The sequence below is a fragment of the Colletes gigas genome, unplaced genomic scaffold (assembly GCF_013123115.1).
Source record: "Colletes gigas isolate AHSC1104 unplaced genomic scaffold, ASM1312311v1 Colletes_gigas_Sc00011, whole genome shotgun sequence".
Classification (NCBI taxonomy): Eukaryota; Metazoa; Arthropoda; class Insecta; order Hymenoptera; family Colletidae; genus Colletes; species Colletes gigas.
Window position 1 is genome coordinate 1,793,739 of NW_025106640.1, and position 14,518 is coordinate 1,808,256.

The 14,518-nt window shown below is 35.9% G+C and overlaps 1 protein-coding gene across 1 annotated transcript in view; it reads right to left on the minus strand.

Moving 5' to 3' along the window:
- LOC122398492 (protein pinocchio) overlaps positions 1-14,518 on the minus strand; it is a 70,020-nt gene that overhangs the window by 48,828 nt on the left and 6,674 nt on the right. The gene's annotated exons all lie outside the window — the stretch shown is intronic.

Below are 14,518 nucleotides of genomic sequence, written 5' to 3' on the forward strand. Positions count from 1 at the left end.
GGGAATTAAATTAATTTTTATGAAAGTTCAATTGATATTAAAGTGTTATCTGTCACGATGAAATAGAAGCCTGGAACCTTTCAGACAATATAAACTGCCCTCGTCGCTTTGATTTATTAAACGACTGTCCACTGTGTCGCAATTTCCTGTTGCTGCTTCGTTGCAAAAATGCACGGGCGCAGAGTATGGAACATTACTGCGCAATATAATGTGTATCGTACGAATGCTCTATGTAAATAATGTACTTCGTGATAACCGATCGCGTGACTAATATTATTAATAATAGTTTGTCGTGCACATAACTTCAACGAACTTTTATATAACTCTTTTCACGGGAAAATGTTATATATAATATTAGATAAAATAATATATAGATAAATTATTCGTCTATTCGCGTTCGCTATGAATGTTGCCGAACGGATAAACATTCCTTTCTTATCGTCGATAACTCGTAGAATTCGGAAAAATTGAATGCAACGCGACGCAGAATCAATGACAAATCGAAAGATAAGTTCATCGCGCGCGACAGAACGCATTAAGACCGCGATTCTCCACGGAGCCGGTCTGGAACGTTTTCTTCCGTCGAGGAAAGCGTGTTATTCGAAAAGAAAAAAAATACTACTCTTCTCGCATTGGGAGCATAAACTTCTGTTGGCGAGGTGCACCGCAAAGTATAACGCGCTTTCAAACGTTACAGCTTCTTTCTATTTTTTGCGACGCTTGAATGGGATCGAAGAAAATTTATTCGACTGCGAGCGTGGAACGTGGAAAAGTAATATTTTAGAATCTCTTAGTCGCGATTTCATTGAAATAGTATACGATTACGTAACATGGAAATATTTTTAAGGGGAGCAGACAAATAATAGACGCGTTCGAATTTTCAAGGCGAATTTTGCGCGCGATAGTGGTTCTCACACAATATGAGAAACTCTACTTATCAATGAAAGAACGATTTGAAATTTTTTAATTTTGTCGAAAAAGGCCACCTACTCGAATTTTTTTTTCGAAAATGGATAGGATTTCGGGGGTATGCCTATTCACCCAAAAATAATTGTAATTGACCCCTGCGACTAAAAATAATTTTTTCAGAACGATTTGAAATTTTTTAATTTTGTCGAATTTATCCATCTACTCGAATTTTTTTCTCAAAAGTGGATAGGATTTTGGGGGTATGTCTAATGACTAAAAATGATTGTAACTGACTCCTACAACTAAAAATAATTTTTTCAGAACGAGTTGAAATTTTTTAATTTTGTCGAAAAAGACCACCTTCTCGAATTTTTTCCTCGAAAGTGGATAGGATTTCGGGGGTATGTCTAATCAGCAAAAATGATTGTAATCGACACCTGCAAACAAAAATAATTTTTTCAGAACGAGTTGAAATTTTTTAATTTTGTCGAATTTGTCCATCTATTCGAATTTTTTTCTCGAAAGTGGATAGGATTTTGGGGATATGTCTAATCACCAAGAATGATTGCAATTGACCCCTACAAGTAAAAATAATTTTTTCAGAAAGAATTGAAATTTTTTAATTTTGTTGATTTTGTCCACCTTCCTGAATTTTTTCCTCGAAAGTGGATAAGATTTCGGGGGTATGTCTATTCACCAAAAATGATTGTAATTAACCCCTACAATTAAAAATAATTTTTTCAGAACGATTTGAAATTTTTTAATTTTGTCGAAAAATTATGTACTTTCTCGAATTTTTTTCTGGAAAGTGGGTAGGATTTCGAGGGTATGCCTAATGACTAAAAATGATTATAATTGACCCCTGCAACCGAAAATAATTTTTTCAGAACGATTTGAAATTTTTTAATTTCGTCGAAATTCTACTTACTGACGTATCGATAGATGTACAGTTTTATGAATGAGAACCACTATCGCGCGTACACAGCTATTCGCAGATTGCTGTTTTACAGACGGAACTTTAAACGTTAATAACTTTTTTTTAACGAAGCCTATTTTTGATTTTCGTGTTATTTCGGCCCCTAGAATCGGCCATTAAGGTTTTTCCCAAGGGTGACCGAACATCCTGTATACCTTTGATTAGTTCCGCAGAAAATATTGTTCAAACTACTGTAAAAAGATCTATAATTAATGTTGCATTTTCTCATCAACGACAGCAACGGGTTAACGAGCAACGGATGAACGTTGGACGACAATTTTTTTTTTGTATTAATATGTTTAGAACAAGAAAAGTTTCTAAATTTAATTTCCAATAAATCATATCGTGAATGCTTTTGCTGTCGAAGCAAGTATAAGCGAGATATACATTCCATAGTTGGCATTTCCGATAACCCCCCCTTCTCCTCCTTTTCACGAAGCAAGAAATCTAATTTCATCCGAATCGATGCAAATTTTCATTCGAAATAAAAAAAAACAGAAAAATAAAATAAATTACATTTTTATATAAACTTGGAATTTTATTTAGACAAGAGATCAAATACTGGTATTTAGATAAAAATTTTACACATCTTGTGCTATTTAACGGTCGAGTAAAAAATATTTAGCAACATATATAGGGTCAAATGTAACTCGAAAGTCGGGGAACCGTAAAAAATATTCCAAGGATTTCGACGGAACGGGCGGACAAAGGAGCGCAACAAAAGAGAGCTCGTTTATTCGTACGAGGCGATTGATCTTCACGGGATTCGAACGGTTTCCAATAATTAGACAAGTATCGACGCGATGTGAAAACAGGTCACCGCGTTCGATTCGAATACATCAAGACATCCAGTGCACTCTCGACGTCATTTGATCGTGAAAACGCGTTGGAAACGCGAATTGGCTTTCTCCATCTGACGCTAAATGTTGCCGTATATGCTGAAATAAATTGCTTCGAGCAGCGCCCGTGGTCGCATCGTTCGATCCATCCGGCTATTGCAACGAGACGCTAAGTTACAGTCAATTATGGTCTTACCATAAATTATAGGGTGAAGATTTCACCGCGAACTTTCGATATGAATATTTTTTCAACAACGCGAATTTGGTTCGAATCGAAAGCACGAGTCTCTTAAACGATATAACGAACAGTTTGTTTAATTTAATAAAGTTAATAAAAATTAATAAAAAAATTATCTTGTATTCCCAAAAGGTAGCTAGGTAAACTGCAAAAAAGAATCGTAACATTTCCTTAAAAAAAATTAAAAAAAATTGTTCAATTTTCTATCATTCACATGAGACTCCCCCTTAATAAAAGCTACGCGTTATAGTGACTAGAAACTTCGGTTAGTCGACCATTGATCGAATCAGAATATTAAAGTTTTCGATTTTCGAGGCAGACCTTGGGGACAATTAAATTTTCCATTTAAAATAAACTTTTCCTCTGTCTTCTCTAACGAACGAGAAATTTGGATAGCGCTGGCTAATCTGCGCAAAAAGAAGACCGTTTAAAAATCACGCGACGAGCCGACCGATTAATTTACAGACATGTCGCGATCACGCGGCCGCGTCTCAGCGCGAAAGATTCGCGACATCGTCGACGAGTTTCCACGATTCGGGTTGGAAAAGAACGCACGAACGATCGAGCGCCGCGTTTCGTCCTCCTTTCACGATCCCCTCGAAAGTTAGACGATTTCTAATTAAAATTGGTCCGACTCGCGGGGCCAATTAGATCGAAGTATCGCCGCGACGTCGAAACGGCGTTCTTTCGAGTCTCGGGCATATTTCGAACGCGTACGCACGCGCTGGGATTAGCTTGCAACAATTAACGTCGCGGCGTGCCGCGAAGTGTTGGAAAAAAGGAACAACGCAGAGTCATGTGATGCCGTGTTTTATCATTCTCCGCGTCGAAAAGTTCGTCGGAATATTTCTTCTAACGCTATCAGCGCGAAACCGCATCGAACCGGTTTCCCGCTCGTAACCGTAATTACGTTAATTAACGCAAAAAAAAAGTGTTCGATTAAAAAAGGAAATGAAATAATTTCAGATAGACTGGTGTCAATCGAGAAATACGCGCCAACGAGGCGCGTATGTTTCACGGAACGTGAACAAGGTAGAACGATCGATAGTAAATAAACGTTTAAAACTGGTTCGTAAATCGTACGGAGAAACGGGAACGTCTATCGTCCCATTAGAATGTTTAATTTCGTTCACCGGTGATTGAAAAACTATTGATCGCGATTATTATTAATTTTATGAAAGTAATCCTTCGATTCTTAACGAGTGTAATAGTTTTGTAAAAGAACATAAGGCAAATGTATGGAGACGTTGATACAAATTAAGGAACATAAAAAATAAGAGGTTATATTATACTCTTGAATTATTTCCAGCGGCGTGTTTATATTTGTTTCTTTTTGTTTCGCTACGCTTCCCTTTAATTCCTTGTATCTTATCAACTCGCATTACGGAAAAGACTAATGCAGTGCATTATCTGCGACAGTTTTATTATCAACGAATTAAAACTCCTCGATGATACAGGATAGAGCTACGCAGTTTCGGGCATTGTTAGCGATACGGTGGATTCTTTAAATGATGCGACTCTGCGAATTCCACTCGACAAACATTTCAGCGTAACTATTTGCATATCCTTCTAGATTATCGATTAACTACTCTCGTTGACACTGTTTTAAAAGCTATAATGAAACGACTTATCCGTTTATAGTATGCGACATTATCGTTAAAATGCTACAACTCTGAACATACTGGATTTATTACTTTGCAATTGACATGTGGCGCTGCTTCTGAGGTTAGGATCTCGGGAAATTCGTAGGAGGCGTGAAAAGGAAAGGAGAGGGCGCATTTCTCTGACCCTGCTAGTGGACTCATCAGTAAGAGAGCGCGCACCCTCTGGTGGCGAGCATGGGAAGTGACGCCACAAACACTTTAATGGCCGCACGTATCACGCGAAGACCATTGTTTGTCACCACTGATATTGTACACCAAAGTGAGATACATGAACATGCTAGGAATTATAAATGTAACCTCACAAACGTAATAAGTTGAATCTATGATAAAATGGTGACTGACACACGTGACAGTGGCCAACGTTTGCTAGCAAAGTCACTATACGTGACAGCGGCCGTCAAAGTGTTAAGTAGTAATTTAACACAGCTGGAATTAACGAATGATAAACATCAATTATCGCGTAAAAAGAAAAGGAGAGAAATATTACATTATATTTTATAATAGTAAATTTCCTTAGACACCGGAGGACGAAAGCTAAAATAAATTTTGGTGGACAAAAGATTTTGGCACCGAAACGATTCGTCTTTCGTCCGAGCTATGTTAAAAAGAAAAGAAAATCGTTGGAATGTTATATTACATTTTGTAATAGTCGATTTCCTTAGACACGGAGGACGAAAGCCAAAATAAATTTTGTTGGACAAAAGATTTTGGCACCGAAGCGATTCGTCTTTCGTCCGATCTATGTTCCTGGCTCAAAGAGCAAAATCAACAGCTGAAATAAGCATTTTACACAAACCGCGATCTGCTGTTTATCTCACGTAATGAAAACAAAGACTTGTTGGGAAGAGTCTGGTAAGATTTACGATGAGAATAAAGGCACGAACACCATCAGCGTGGACATTGAAGAATTACGGGGCTGAGCGATTCAAAGAATTAGGCTTCGAAGCTTATTTTTGTGGCTCCTTGCGTCTCATTTGTAACCAAAGATCCGACGTTCGGAATATAAGAAAGGCGTAGCGAAGCACGACTGACGTAACCCGTATCTCTAACTTCTTTTGTGAAATAATCTTTACGTCTAGGCAGAACTAATACTTTATTAAGTCGACAATATGCATGCTTTTTTTTGTTTATTTTATTTTACGGTGCATACACCTCGTTGTTATTATCGTTTGCTAGAATATAGTGGTTCTATAATTTATCTAGACGCTTTTATTTGATCTACACGTTGGCCTGGCTATGCACATGCCTTGTTTGTTTTCGATCGTTGTTCGCGTTCTGGCGTGGTTTTTATCGCGCGATAAATTAAGCATATTATTAATAATTTCTTTCCTCGTGTCGATTACTTGTGGTCATTCATATCTTTTATGAAAATAATGCCACAGACAGGAACTGCGGGCACTCTCGGTCTTGACCTCGATAAGAAGATTCGTTTTATCGAGGTATGTGGTCTAAATTCGAGGAATCCCGTTTCTTTGACAATTGAATTTAAATAAATTATAGGAATGAATTATAACAAAATTATACAATTTTATAATCGATAATATTTTTTCCTGTTAATAAATAATAATAATAATATTTGTTAAGAAGTTAAGAAGACGAATATTTACTAGATCTTTTGAAACGTTTGTTTTGAGTTCTGAGAACAGAAAAGACAGACTCGCAAAAAAATTTTATTATAACGTGGCTGAGCACACGATTCTCGGGACCATTGACGTCACATCCGGGTTATCGAATTCTAAACGCAAGTTAAAGCGCCTCCGAGGTTGAACGACACTTGGGGACAGTGTCCTTCGGGGGCACATTATTTTTACAGAAATTCGAGTCGTTTTTTTCTGTCTCCTTTTTTTATGGGTTTCACCTTGAGAAATTACGCAGAGTCGTTACGTATGCCACGGATTAACCGTGTATTGCACAACGCGTCCAAGTGGAGAACCAATGGATCCCCATGAATTTGAAAAGTATAATAATAATACGAGTGCACGAAACGCTCGAACAGAGAACAGCCAAAAATTATACCTCGATTCTCGTTATCTGATGACAGTAATCAGATAACAGTGACTTAATAAAATCGACCATTCCGTTCACTGAAATTCAGTTCAGTGAACCACGAACAGCAACAATCTCCGACGTCAACAATTGTATACGATGCTAATCCATTCTTGCGAGAACGTTCAATTGATACGTTTCTCCTTTTGATGAAAATGAGGGAACCAGAAATAAATTCAAAAAATAAAAATATCTTTCCTCAACCACAGCGATTTAAAAAATGGCTAACAATAAGTAAAAAAAAAAGAATATTTTCGACTGACGCGTTTATAAAAAATTAATCAAAATAGGACGAAATTTTTGTTTGAAGAAAATAATTAAATAAAAATTGTTTCCAAGTGAAGTTTTCGATGCATTGTTCCGGATCTGATTTAATCTCACAGCTTTCGAATCCTTCGCATTTAAATTCAATGGGCCCTTTCACTTCGATCTTCAACTGGCTGAGAGAAATTAGATCAACTTCCTTTAGGCTTGCACGCCGATAGAAAATGTTTACTTCGGTTTCCTATACTTAAACAACGCCTTCAATGTTCTTCGTACCAAAAAATACTTTAAAAATTATTTTTTCCAATTTTATTAATTCCTTGTATTCTCTATTCGAACAAAAATTATATTAAACGCCATTTTTTAAACTAAGTGTTTGAGAACCCCTGCTCTCGAGATCCGAAGAATAGTGCGTGATATTTTCTTTTTTTATTACAGAATGAGATGTCGTTTCGTTTAAACCTTGTCAGCATGATCGTCTCTTTCAACACATGCAACGTTAAGTGCTGTTTAAGTTAGACTTTGGTGCAGATAGCAATCTTCACGTGTATGGACGATGATTCTATTTGCCTACAGTGTTCCCTCTTACAGTAGATTAATGATTAGCTTATCGTTTTTTGTTCGCGCAGGAACAAATGACGAGCTGTCCTGGTTCTCGCCGACGCTATACACGCGCCATGCTTTCTACGTTGCGAAACCGCGTTACTTCGTCTTCGACCAAACAATAAAAAATGTCACCTTGTACTTGGATCGTTTTTTTTTTTTTTTTTACTGAACGAGAACCAGCCAGGAACGATGCGTCGAACGAACGCATTACGTTTCTTCCAGCCTTGTGAAACTATTTAGTGTCGCGTCGCCAATTTCCTCATAGCCGACCAAAGTTCGCGGACAACGGTTGTTTGGCTCTGAATTTAAACGGTAATGGCGTGGCGATGATTGGCCAGAAAACAGATGTTTTCGCGTGGACAGTAAATATCGATTGTCCTTCGCGAGCTTCCTATTATATTTTTATGGTCCCCGACCTGGGTCATGGTCGACGTTTCTAATACTTTGTCGACGATTTCTCGCGCGGGGAAACAAGACCCAGTCCGACCGGGTTGCGTATTTAAGGGGTTAGGTCATCCTTGACGGGCCCAAAACGAGGAATATTTTTACCAATTTTTTTTTTACCGGATATCTGCGAGTTTAATCTGAAAATCTGTGATTTTATTTTAATTCAAATGTGATCTGAATTTAATCACTTTTTGAACTTTTGAAAATAATTTTTTTCGAGTATTTATGTTTTTATGTAGCGGAGAAAATGGCGTTATCCTGAACCATGTACCATACACTTTTGTACGCAGACCTAACCCAGACCTAACCCAGTCGACTGGGTTGCGTATTTAAAGGGTTAGGGCCCAAAACGAGGAATATTTTTACGAATTTTTTTACCGAAAATACGTGAGTTTAATCTGAGTCTTACTTTTTGAACTTTGGAAAATAATTTTTTTCGAGTATCTATGTTTATATGTAGCGGAGAAAATGGCGTTATTCTGCACCATGTACGAAACACTATTGTACGCGATAACTGGAGAACCGTTCAACCGAATTTAATGAAATTTGGCACATATTCCTTTGAATTCATAGATAATTATATATTATCAAGCTATAGATATATTTTCTCAAAATTAATAGATTTATATACTTAATATAACATATCTATTATATATAATATAATTATTAATCTATAATTTATTTTTTTTTCTATAATATTATTAAGATATTTACATTTAATGTAAATATTTATTAATCTATAGATATAAAAATTATTGCATATAAATTATGACTTATTTATTAATATATAACTTGTATATTCGATGAATTCATAGATATATATTATCAAGCTATAGAGATATTTTAATAGATGTATATAGATCTCAAAATTAATTGAAGATTTCTTTGAATTTAAAAAAATTGTAGAAATTATAACTCTTCAAAAAAATAAATTTCCCAATGTTATTTTTTTTTATCAGTATTTTGTAAACTGAGTTAAAAAATAAAAATCGCATCGATAGAGGATGTTTTTGTGACCATGTGCAACAAATTTGATTAAATTCGGTTGAGCAGTTGTTGATTTATCGCGTACACCAACGCACCGAGCATGGTTCCGGGGGTAGCGCCATTTTCTCCGTTATAAATAGACATAGACGTTTAAAAAAAATTGTTTTCAAAAGTTCGAGGAATACTTCACGCGCGATAAACAGGTTATTTCGATCGAGGAAACACATTTCGTGTAAAAAAATTCGTAAATATACCGCTCGTTTTGGGCCCGTCGTGTGACCCCTTAAAATGGAGGAGAAACAAAGACGACTGCGGTCAATTTTTGGACGGTACGTTGTAACAAATAATAACAGCTAATAGAATGAAAATTGCAAACGCGTTCTTTCGAGAAACAGTTCACGGACTTGCGAATAGGGGCCCCATCGTAAGACATAATTAGTTTGGCAAACTGAAACTAAGCCGAGCCTCGTATCTATTTATAACCGCGTCTGCCGCTTAGAGGCTAAATATATGTGTAATTTATTAGCGTGTTATTAAACCCTGTACATAGAACGTACAACGGAGTTCCATTTTAAACGCTCGCGTGCAAAAGATAAAAATGAAGGTTCTTCCTTAATTCCCCTGCTACGCATAAAAATCGTATATACATTTGCTTTGCCATCGTATAATACGAAACGTTCTTACTCTTTTAAAAGACGACCTTCCATGTTAACGCTAGATTTACGGAAGCCATATTTAAAATTGCAGAACGCGTAAATATTATTTTTTAACAACTTATGTTGAATTTTTTTGATGCAATGGTACGAATACATATTCTAATTAAAAGAAAGATCGTAGTTTATGGTTACCGACAATGTGAAAGGTATCAATAATGAAACGTTCATGGAATATTGATTAACCAAACAAAGAAAAGTTGTAATTTTTCATTTTGGATTCGAAAATAAATCATAACGCGACTTAAGTTCGAGGACTGATCTATCCCAGTGGCTTAGATCCACTTAAATCGGTTCGCGCAAGAAGTAGCACGCGTCGATCACGTGAATGCGTTTTACGTACGCGTAGCACCATTCAGGTTGTGACCCTTGATGGAGGAAAGGTTAGGCACTTGTTCACTTCCTTCGTTTAAGGAAATAACCCATTCTCACGTACGTGTGCGTGCTAATTTCAATTTAATCGGGAGGGTACCACAACTAGAATGGATTGACGAAATTGAATGCTAGATGTGTCCTCTAAATTTGATGAGAAAACGTGTATGTAAATACGCGGCTACATAGATATTCGCGCGCCGCCACAATGGAATCAACTTGAATTCCTGTGAGAAAAGACCATACGATTTTCGCACGGAACGCGTCGCGTTCGTTTCCTATCGAATCCGAAAATTTCATTACGAATTTAATTCCTATTGTTCGCGGTATTTAAATTTCAACCGATTCGAATGTATTTTAAACCGCAATTTTGCCGTATACTTATTTGTAACGTTCGAAGACAGGATATTTTCTGGATTTATAAGGATTTCCGCTTGAAAAATCAAGCAAGGCGTGTTAAGTTGTCTGCGAGGCTCGTAAATTTGATAACAAAATTGGAAAATTGAATCCCGAGATACTCTTAACGCTCGTGGATTCGATAAGAGTAATGAGAAGATTATAACAAAAGTGGCAAACAGTGAAAAGAAAAATATGAGAAAAGTGTTCGAATGGAATACTTTAAAAATATATAGGGTGTTCGGGCAACCCTGGGAAAAATTTTAATGGGAGATTCTGGGGGCCAAAATAAGACGAAAATCAAGAATATCAATTTGTTGATTTAGGCTTCGTTAAAAAGTTATTAAAAAATTAAATTAACAAATTTCAAATCATTCCGAAAACATTATTTTTGGTAGGAGGACTTAATTACAATCATTTTTGGTGAATACACAAACCCTTGAAATCCTACTCACTTTCGAGACAAAAATTCGAGAAGGTGTGATATTTTTAGACGAAATCAAAAAATTTGAAATCATATTAAAAAAATTATATTTAGTTACAGGGGTCAATTACAAGCATTTTTGGTGAATACACAAACCCTTGAATTCCTACTCACTTTCGAGAAAAAAATTCGAGAAGGTGTGATATTTTTAGACGAAATTGAAAAATTTCAAATCATACTAAAAAAAATATATTTAGTTACAGAGGTTAATTACAAGCATTTTTGGTCATTAGACATACCCTTGAAATCCTACCCAGTATCGAGAAAAATATTCGAGAAGGTGTGAAATTTTTCGACAAAATTGAAAAATTTCAAATCATACTAACAAAAATATATTTAGTTACAGAGGTTAATTACAAGCAGTTTTGGTGATTAGACATACCTTCGAAATCCTATCCACTTTCGAGAAAAAAATTCGAAAAGGTGTGAAACTTTTGGACGAAATTAAAAAATTTCAAATCATTCTGGAAAAATTATATTTAGTTACAGATGTCAATTACAATTATTTTTGGTGAGTAAACCTACCCCCGAAATCCTACCCCTTTTCTAGAAAAAAATTGAGTACGAGATGAACTTTAAATGTTAATAACTTTTTATCTATACCTCCATCAACAAATTAGTATTCTTGATTTTCGTCTTATTTTGGCCTGTAGAATCTCCCATTAAAATTTTCCCCAAGGGTGTCCGAACACCCTATATGATTCATGCATTTGAAATTATAATTTTTTAATAAATATTGACTGAAATCGTAAGTGATATTGTTGTTGATAAAAATCAGTAATTTTGTATACCCGTATCTACGATTCAACAATGAGTCAGCCGCTTGATAATTTACGCAAATACAATACGGTGAACGAGGTCAGAGATTTACGAACGATGGTGTATCATTTATCTCGTACAGTAGAACCTCGATTATTGCAACCTTGATTATTCTATGAGAGCCTCGTTCATTGTATGGTGTTGACAAGTAGATGGAATGGTCGTTGAGCATCAAGTAAGGTTGAAGGTAGTAGATGGAATAGGTTGGATTGGTTACCTCGATTAATGCAGGAATTTTCAGCCCTGATTTCCTGCAGTAATCGAGGTTCTACTGTAATCGAACATAGAGGATGAACAAAAGCAAAATTGATAAAGGAATGATCTTGAAATATTGAAATAAATTACTTGGGAGGAAATCTTGTTTCCTATTGGAATATTATTCCATCTAAACTATATATTGTAAATATACTATAAAGTAAACATTAATATAAAACAACAAAAAACGTCCATAAAAATTGAATTACGTATGAAATTATAAAAGCCATGCGTAACGTATGATAAACAATAAACACCTTGTTCGAGGAGATAATTCTACTGATCGACGCAATATTATGTATGTTAACGTATAATACTACGAAGAATAGATGCTGTATTAATTACGAATAACAATATTTTGCGTCACGACCATTCATGAATAAAACAAGATAAACATCGTCAAGAAAAAATAGGAATTGTAGATATAACGTGACTAACAGTTTTAAGATTTTTTATGTTAATTAACGTCGTGCGTATGTATCGAGCACCGAAGAAGAAAGTCAAAAGTGTAAGTAAGCGGTGGACGATCGAAATTTAATAGTGCAAGAAGTAAAAGCGTATCGACGAATTTAGAAACCTTGGTTGGAAAAGAGCACAACGTTTAATTGCATTTCATCCATTAAGTGTACGAAAACAAAATGTTCACAATAATCAAAACACCGTAAAATTTAATATTCTGAATCTGCCGTGTATTCTCGTATTTATTTAGAAAAATTGAACCCAAGTTTGAAAAAAACGACACAATAATAACATCAAAAAAAACAGTAAAACAGTAGCACCTCGATAAATGCAACTTCTATGACCGCCGGGGACCTCGTTAAGTGCACTCTGTTGACGAGTGGAGGGGATGGTCGCTTGGCAACGAGCGAAGTTGATACGATACACGATACGTTTAATATAAAAGGAACAATTCGACTGATCCTTTTTAAAACCGTGTTATACGAGGGCTGTTCACAGCATTATACGATATAACAATCTTTCTATATCATGCGATAACAGTTTAACGTGTTATATGAAAATAATTGACCACGTTATGCGAGGGCAATTCGCCGTGTAACGCAAGAGCAATGCGTCGTGTTATACGAGGATTATCGCAGTCTTTCCATATTACACGGAAATCTACCGAGCCACGCTACTTTATTCCATCTTCGTCGCGATTATAGCGTTCGAGAGAGTGGTATCGGTCAATCGAAAATACACGCCACGTTTTCTCGATCGTAAGAATGAAAGCGCGACTGTGTGTGAACGAATTGAATCGTCGCGCGACAACCACGCTGCCAGATAAAGAGTGGCAATAATAACTGAAACTCTTATAAAATTCTCCATTCTCCGTATCTCGTCAGTCATCGAAGACATGAAAAGAATTGTGCAAACGTAACCAGCCGTTTAAAGTTCGCCAGGCTGTACGACGCGACGTACTTAATCAAAACATAATTATTGCCGTCTACCGTGAAGCTAATCCGTACACAAATACGGACCGTGAAGAATCGTCTCGTGGTATGAACGTTTGGGCTTTGGATCGTTGGGCAATTTGCTCATTAACGAGCACGAGATTAAAGAGTGACCGAATGATTTTAGATCGTCGTGTGGCAATGGCGAACCGAGCAGAAATTTTTAAATAATTGTTATTTCGTTCGTATGTACTAACTTTTAGGTTATTACCATGCCAAGCTCGATCGCAGAATGCATCGACTGCATTTTCGAAATAATTTAGTCGTCAGTCTGGTAAACTTGCAGATACATGTAAGCGAACGTGTATTTATGAATTATTAGTAATCGTGGAAACATTATTATAACGATAAACGTATAAATTGAAAATTTTCCTCGTCGTTTATTCCCATTTGCGATAAGATGAATATTAGTGGAGTTCTATGATGACACTGGAGAGATTTATTAAACCGTCTTTTACTCCCATCTAACGGAAAACGCGGGAACGAGATTGTAGATAATGAAGAACGCTGTTCCAAGAATTTACCGCGAATTTTTTAAGGTTATGTTGCATCAACTTAAATTACACGAAAGAATCAATACAAATAAATTATGAGAAAACCACCAATATTTTTAAATAATTAATTACAAGCACTTCTTCGATAACAATGTTTAGTTAGACAAGCTTGTTTCCTTGCAATCTGACATGTAATTTCACTTCGTAATTCAGATTATAATTTTTATCGAACAAATAACACGTCAAAATCTATTTCTATTTTATTCGTTACCCAAAATTTGTATCTATTGTCCAGCCAACGAGAATATGAACTCTAGTAACATTACGTGATTTATGAAAGAATCTCATTGGTCAGCTACATATGTCCAGGAATTTACTGTAGATCGAAACACGAAGATTCATCAAACTCGAAAACTCGATGGGAGTTTCTATTAAAAAATTTCCTATTATTTCACGATTGTATTGCTAGAGTCGATCTTTTCATAGGATGAATTATATGTAAGAATTCTGTACGCCTCCGGTGTGAATTCACCTTAAAGCGCGGCCATGATACCGTAG